The sequence below is a fragment of the Clarias gariepinus genome, chromosome 24, assembly GCF_024256425.1.
Source record: "Clarias gariepinus isolate MV-2021 ecotype Netherlands chromosome 24, CGAR_prim_01v2, whole genome shotgun sequence".
Taxonomy (NCBI): domain Eukaryota; kingdom Metazoa; phylum Chordata; class Actinopteri; order Siluriformes; family Clariidae; genus Clarias; species Clarias gariepinus.
In genome coordinates this window covers 18517260-18525370 of record NC_071123.1, presented here as the reverse complement: position 1 = coordinate 18525370, position 8111 = coordinate 18517260, and positions in this window count along the sequence as shown.

Below are 8111 nucleotides of genomic sequence, written 5' to 3'. Positions count from 1 at the left end.
ACATCTCGAAAGGCGGTTTTATAGATTTGTTAGTCTGGACTAATCTGAAAAACTCAATCAACCTTAAAAATATTAAAAACTTTGACATATATAAACAATATGGCTGACATACACCAATAAGCTTTAGTGGGACGTTGCTTAATTTATTGAAACATATGAAACTAAGTTTTAAACTTTGGGCTGTGTTCATGAGTTGGGGTTAGAAATAGTTCTATACGTATATATGAACAATTATCCATACAGTTTAAAGTATCTTCAGAATAGAAGTAGAAAAGGTTTTGTAAGTATCTAATGAGTCCTATCACAGTCATAAAACAGGAGTAAACACAAAGGTCATCAGTGGCCTCCACAGTCCCATAGTTGGACTACAGAGGTTCCTAGATGGATGTATCTAATGAGCATCATCTGCAGGATCTTTTTTAAACCATGTAAGCTAATCTTAACCTGTCCACTGCTCTTCAGGAGAATGTTTTTGTCCCATTCTTTGGTTCCACAGAGACATCAGCTGTATTAGCAGAAGTCTCAAGGTTTATGGTTTGTTTCTCTCCCTAATATAGCACATGCTTTGAAAACAAACTTTCCTAAAAGCTTACTTGCTCAACTCATGCACATGAAGGTCATCATCCAGTTTTATAACATGAACCGATCAGTTTTTTCTTTCTATCAGATGACAGTAGTTGTTCTGGAGTGGAACACAAGATATACAGGTTTGATGTTGTTTCTTTTCAACCGGTCCTTGATCTGTGTGAGTGTGTAAGTGTCCCACTGTCTCAGGACTGATATGGTGCAGTTGGTCTTATAGGATTAGACAGCTTGGGATATGCTATAGTAATCTTCAACCTGCAAGCCTCTTACAAACCATCAGCAGAAAGAAAGAGAAAAGAAAAGGCAAAAATAATTAGTTAGTCTAACTTTTTTTATTTACATACAGTACACTGTAACAGAGAAGGAAGTGAAGGTATTGCTTAAGCGTTGGAAATTGGCCATGGAATAAAATAAGTATTGTTAAAGTTATAAATATTTGCAAGGTGATAAATAGTCAACTTGGTAAAATATTTTTTTTGATGTGCGTATTATTGAGGAGCTTTTGTCGTTTTTTTTTTTGTTTGTTTAGACTCACTATGTGTTTTCTCACTTAGTTGTGTATTGATTTACATTACATTACATTGATTAACATGTAACACCATGCATACCTTCCCATGGGATGCTGTAGCCAGTAGAGTAGGGTTTTATAACAAGCCCAATACTCGTTGCTAGGTGACGTCAAACAACTCTAATTAACCCATCCGTCCCCCACCACCCACCACCCAGCAGGTAATCAGTGTAAACGCTTGACACATGGCTGCGTCTCTCTCTCTCTGAATGTTTCAGCCTGCATGCAGACATACTGTACTCTACTCTAGTTCTGTGCCAGACTACAGAGCAGCACCATACCCCTGAAGTGTTATATTGAGCAAAAGATTAAACAGAGTGATATGTGGAGTGAGATCGTATGGATGGAGAGCTTATATTGAGAGCACATAAGAGAAGGAACTTGTTCCTAAAACGAGGGGACAAAGGGAGTATAAATATATTCCTCGGGTTGGGTTACATACTTTAAATTAAGCATGATACCGCTCAACATCCGGGCTCCTTTAAGTTGGCTTCACTGTTTCACACAAGCATGTTCTCTCTGCACATCATCATCATCATCCTCAGTTTATTCCTTTCCTTATTCTTTCAGCCCAAATTCAACCGTTTAGTTTACAGCTTGTGGTGAACAGCATAACAAAATAATATACTATTCATTAAACTTAATGTTTAGGACATGTATTAAATAACTACAGTATTATTAAATCATATGAAATACTTTAGCGGATGTGGGTTGTACAAAAATCTGCAAAATAAATTCAATAATGTCATTGTAAAACCTCTTTCCTGTGATTTAATCAGAGTTAAGGTAACATTATCTAATGCTTATTGGATACTTAGTACAAACATTTACTATCATATATACATTATATTTACCAATCAGGCATTATTCTGTAATAAATCTAAAACCTTCTTGTCGGATTTTTTAGTCTTTATTTTCTATCTCAAAGTACAAATTGTATTATTCCATCAAATAAATTCCTCCCCATCCTACTGTATGGTTTATTTATGACACAAACATAATAATAATTCAATTTTGCATAAAAAAGCACAAAAAAGTTAACTTTTATGATATAGTTGTTGCAAATGATACAGCTTTATGTCAAACATTAAACTTAGCACACAGAAATCATAGTTGATCATTGAAAGATTTAAAGATTCAACCATTATTTGAGAATATTTACATTTTAAAAAGATAAATGTTTATAGGCTATAACATAACATAAAGGACTGAGACTAGAGGAAGCATCCCCACTCCCCAAGGCAGAGTACTAAAGTAACACATTGTCTGTACAACCTAATCGCAAAAAGTGTACTTATTCATATTATAGGGAATTTTATTTTACCTCTGCTCATGCTCATACTAATGAAGCGCCATCAGACTCTGACTGTTATCCACTATAGTACACTGTTCAATCCCTTCCAGCCTCCGCATATTTCTCATCAAACCAGGTAAAGTCAAGTCTCCATAAATATCCGGTATAAAATTCACGCGAAAGCATCTTGGGCGAAGACAACGGAAGCACAATGTTGTGCCGCATCCAGGGCAATTAATTTCGGGGCAGCCTCGTCCATTGTGAGTCAGCAGGGCATTGCACTTAGGACACGCCCTGAAATAGGGGCATCCCTTTGCTGAACTGTTGGGGTCACTGATCAGTTTGTCGGAGAGCAGAGCTGCCCGGAGAGCACAGTTCGGCTGTAAGCAGGAGCTGTTTGGTGAAGTGTCGCCTGTCCACTCTCTCTGACAATCCCAGCAGAAGCGATACACACGCCGTTTGTCTTTAGAACATCTTCCGCACACAACACACTGCGCTTCTGAACTTGTGACAACTGCCTGATGGCAACCTGGACACTGGAGGGAAGGAAGGGCATGAAGAAGATATGAGTCAAAGTGAGATTAAGGCTTTATAATTATTAAGGGAAAAAAAGCTTTTATGAAAAAAGTTTATAAAAATATTCTACATTAATAATACATTGTCAAGAATTTTAGTAAACACACTGCAAAATTCGGTCTGTTTCTCTGTTATAAGCACCAAGTCACTGTTTCTGCCATAAGAAAGAAATTTACCTATGATTGTAAGAAACATCAGTATTAACAATCAACAGGCCTTTCTTTAATGTTTGATCTGCACTACATCATCCCACAAATTAAACCCAGTTGGTTATTTACAGTAGTTAGCTTTATGTCTACTTGTAAATTCCAGTCCATAGAAAATAGCAACCTGTAGATTATGTTCATATCTATTTGCAATTTCCTGACTATAGTTATTAGCAACTTGTATATATTGTTTATCCATTGTAGATTTATAATTATAGTTACTAGCAATCTGTATAATATGCTCACATAATATCATTCTGTAATAGTTACCCATTGCTTCTCCCTGCACATACTGTATCCCTTTTAGGTGTACTTATACCTTATACCTTTATCCTGCACTTTCTGCTAATTGCACTTCTGGTTAGACCTAAACTGCATTTTGTTGCCTTGGACCTGTACATGTGTACTGACAATAAAGTTAAATCTAATCTAATTTATTCTAATCTAATCTAATCTAATCTATTTTGGTCACAGTGATGCTTTCCATTATTCTTAATTGAAATAATTTGTTAAATAAATAATAAATAAATAAATAAATAATAAAAAAATAATAATAAAAATTTTTTTTGGCAAATAATGTAAAATACATAAAATATAAGTAATTGTAGCTCAGGTATGGCAAGATTTTACCCAACATAAAGTACAAAGTTTAGGTGTTGAATAATTTTATCATTAGTTTTTTTTTTTTTTTTGCTTTTTTGTTTGTTTTTTGCCAAAGCGGAGGTCTAAAAAAATAGTAAAAACTTGGTAACATGTTGGAATTACTGAGGTGTCAAAATAGTTGCTCTGGGAGATGCATGTATAATAAATATCTTTAAGTGGAAAAGGAAATACAAATAGTTCTTTAGGCAAAAAAGAAAGTGAGATAAGAATTGAGGTAGGCTTTACCAGTAGAGGTGTGGTAAAGTCCAGCTTTGGTTTGAAATGCCGCCTCAAGTACATGAGTAGGACGCAAATTTATTATTGCTTCAGGTTTGTCCGATTTTATTTTTACCAAGCTTTTGTTTAGTTTGTGGGTTGCCTTTTGTTATTAAACAGGCCCATGTTCTGCTCAAAACAAGGGGTCGCCACAACGGACCATTCTATCCAGCCTTTGGAACAGAAACCTGGTGCAGCACCACTGTCTTAAAGACCAACGTGGTTACACAATACTGCTTATATAGACTTGCTGAAATATGGTTTGGAGCAGAGCCTTAATTACTTGCATCATAGCTAAGAACAAAGTGTGCTAGAATAGCTCTTATTTGTTTAAGTCTCGCTCAGTTCCTACTAGGGTTAGAATCTGAAACAAGCATGTAGAGTATTAAGGGCTGTGATGTCACACAGGATGTACAGAGTTCACCTTTGGCCTTGCAGTGGAATGGCTCATGACTGCAATCCTGCCTGGCAGCACCTGTAGATTAGACAGGAAGAAAAGACGCTGACATCGAGTCTTAATAAAACACAGGACTTGACTTAATAAGAGCAAAAAAAAAAATTGGATATTTATAACTGGTACAAATTGGAATAACAAAAGCAGTTGCATTAATTATTATTTGTAGATTGTTAAATTTAACATGAAGCATTGGGAATAATATCATTCTTTTATCTGGTCGGACATTTGGCTAATAAGTTGGTAAGTGGATTTTTATGAAGAAAAACAAATACTTCTCATTGAAATTTAGGATTTCAAGGTATAAAAGCGTACACACTGCTGATCACGTGATTATACCATTAGACTGTATTACTGCAGTGATCAATATGGTTCAGCTGACAGCAAGTTATTTAACCCTAAATGATGTAGCCTTCATATTTCTTAAACAACAACCATGTCAGACAAGAAAACAAATAAGGAGATTGCGTAACTTGGAAGGATAGTGGTGACCCATCATCTTCAAGAATAAAATGTGGTTAGAAAAATATCCTGAAAGAGTGTGACGGGAGATCATGTACTGTAAATGCTTAGGCAAATATAAAATGATGGGGACTAAACAGTTGTTTCGCCTTAAGAAAGCCACTTATTGTCGAGACTAATTAGGAATAAAGGCTTCGGTTGTTTAGGAAGAACAAAGAATGTACTGTGGAGCGTTAGAAAAAAGTCATGTGTTCTGATGAGTCCAGATGTGCCCTGTCTTAGAGGAATGGGTACATAAAAGCAAGAAAATATATGGATAAAGTAATTCACCCGTCATGTCTAGTGCCTACCATGCAAGTTTGGGGTGCAGTGTTATGATCCCGGGCTGTTTCTTTTTAACATTATGTGCCCAAAAGATTATTCCTCCCTGATGGCATTAGCATATTTGATGTCAAGGTTCGTTGGGCTCAGATTGTGACAGAGTGTTCAGGGAGCATGAGACATCATTTCCACACATGAATTGGCACCACAGATTACAGACCTTAACCCCTTGATGTGCTGAAAAAAATGCAGCGGTTTGACTCTCCCATCATCAATATAAGATCTTAGAGAGGAATTAATGCGACTCTTGTGACATGCCTAAGCTTATCAATACAATGTCATGGCCGTATTCGAAGCAAAAGGCTTAATGAAATATTAGTGTGCAATGTTTTTTTTATCCAGCATTGTACAGTACTTTGACCTGCAAACACTAATATTCCAGCATGACAAGGAGCCACAACACTCTGCCAAAATCCCACAAGTGATTCTAAATAAGAAAGAAAAATGAAAGCTCTGACAAAACCAAGAATGTCGTTTTACTTGAATACAACAGAACACTATTGGGGTATTTTGTTGAGAATGGTAGAGCACCGCCTCTCCAGCAATGAGAATGAAAAAAACAAAAAAGTGTTTCCTGCAGCCGAAAACAATTGAAACAGTAATTTGAGATAAATTAGAAATAAAGTACTTAAAAAAATGAAAGATTTCAATCTCTGTCATTAGCAGTGTACTGAATTATGTATTTTTAATATACAGTATATACTGTACAGGGGTTGGACAATGAAACTGAAACGGCTGGTTTTAGACCACAATAATTGATTAGTATGGTGTAGGGGCTCCTTTTGCACCATTTCGTCTTGGGAAAGTCCTGCACAGTGGCCAGAGGGATTTTGAGCCATTCTTCTTGCAGAAAAGTGGCCAGGTCACTATGTGAGGCTGGTGGAGGAAAACGTTTCCTGACTTGTTCCTCCGAAACACCCCAAAGTGGATCAATAATATTTAGATCTGGTGACTATGCAGGCCATGGGAGATGTTCAACTTCACTTTCATGTTCATCAAACCACTCTGTCACCAGTCTGTCATCCTGATACACGGCACCGCCTTCAGATTACAATATTTGAACCATTGGGTGCACATGGTCCTCCAGAATGGTTTGGTGGTCCCTAGGGAATGCCATGATATTGCAGCCCAAACCATCACAAGCGTATCTGGGTGGTACGCTTCTCCACACCGTAACTTTCTAAGATGTAGGAAAGACAGTGAAGGTGGAAACAATACATTTCCCATTGTCCACAGCCCAAAGATTTTCACTGCTGGCACCATTGAAACCGAGGTTTGGCATTGGCACGAGTGACCAAAGGTTTGGCTGTAGCAGCCCAGCCATGGACATTGACCTGATGAGTTTTGGTGGAAACAGAAGAGTTAAGGTGCACATTTAATTCTGCAGTGGGTTGAGCTGTGGTTTTATGTTTTTTGGATACAATCCAGGTTAGCACCCGGACATCCCTTTCAGACAGCTTCCTCTTCATCCACAGTTACTCCTGTTGGATGTGGTTCATCCCCCTTGGTGGTATGCTGACATTACCCTGGATACCGTGGCTCTTGAAACATCACAAAGACTTGCTGTCTTGGTCACAGATGAACCAGCGAGACACGCACCAACAATTTGTCCCTATTTTGAACTCTGATATGTCACCCATAATGTTGTGCATTGCAATATCTTAAGCAAAATTGTGCTATTACTCTGCTAATTAAACCTTCACACTCTGCTTTTATTGGTGGAATGTGCAATCCATGAATCAAATTTATCCATAAAACCTCCAATACTACTGTAAATTGACCAGTGTTTCAGTTTCATTGTCCAACCCCTGTATATATACTGTATAGCGCTTATCCTGTAGAGAGGATCATAATAATAGAGACATTCCTTAAAAACAACCAAATTACTGTACATACACACTCAGTAATAAACATAGAAACTGACAATAAAGTGTTTTACAGAAAATGTAAACCTTTAAAGAACACTACAGCTGGAAGGATAATGTTAATAAAAATACAACCCAGTGACGTAGTTATTATATCAGTTATACTTCTACATTGTCTATTTCACTGCACTCACTCTACCATGTGTGGGCAGAAACCGAGGGTAAAAAAGTCACAACACGGAAGCCACTAGTTACAGCTGAGAGTATTTTTTATCGATTCTGAGTCTAACGCTAAATTTCTTTCGTCAAGAAACAAAAAAGCTTACGAAAGTTTAAAGAATGACCTTACCCAAGACTGAATACCAAACTCACAGAGACACACGCACTGCTGGTGAAGCTGGTCAATGCTGGGAATGAGTTATAACAGAGGAAAACAGCAGGCAGGGGATTTCCTGCAGCACACACACTTTCGCTTTCACTTAACCTGAGTATCAAGTCTTTGTTTACGCTGCTGAATAGTATCAGTTAAACATTAGGTTTTTTAAATGATTTTAGAAAGAGGTTTGGCCTAGAGGTGCCTTTTTGTTTTATGCTTTAATTTTATACGCTAATATTACATTACACTTACCTACTGTATATACACGCTAAAATGCTTTTAAGTGCTTTTTATAAAAACTCACATTTTCACATTACGGCATTTGGTGAGAAGCGAAGTGATGAAAAAATCTTTGGATGTTCTGTAATGGATCATGTCGAGTGGTGCTGTTCCACTGTATATTAACCAGTCCTTACAGTATGTCAA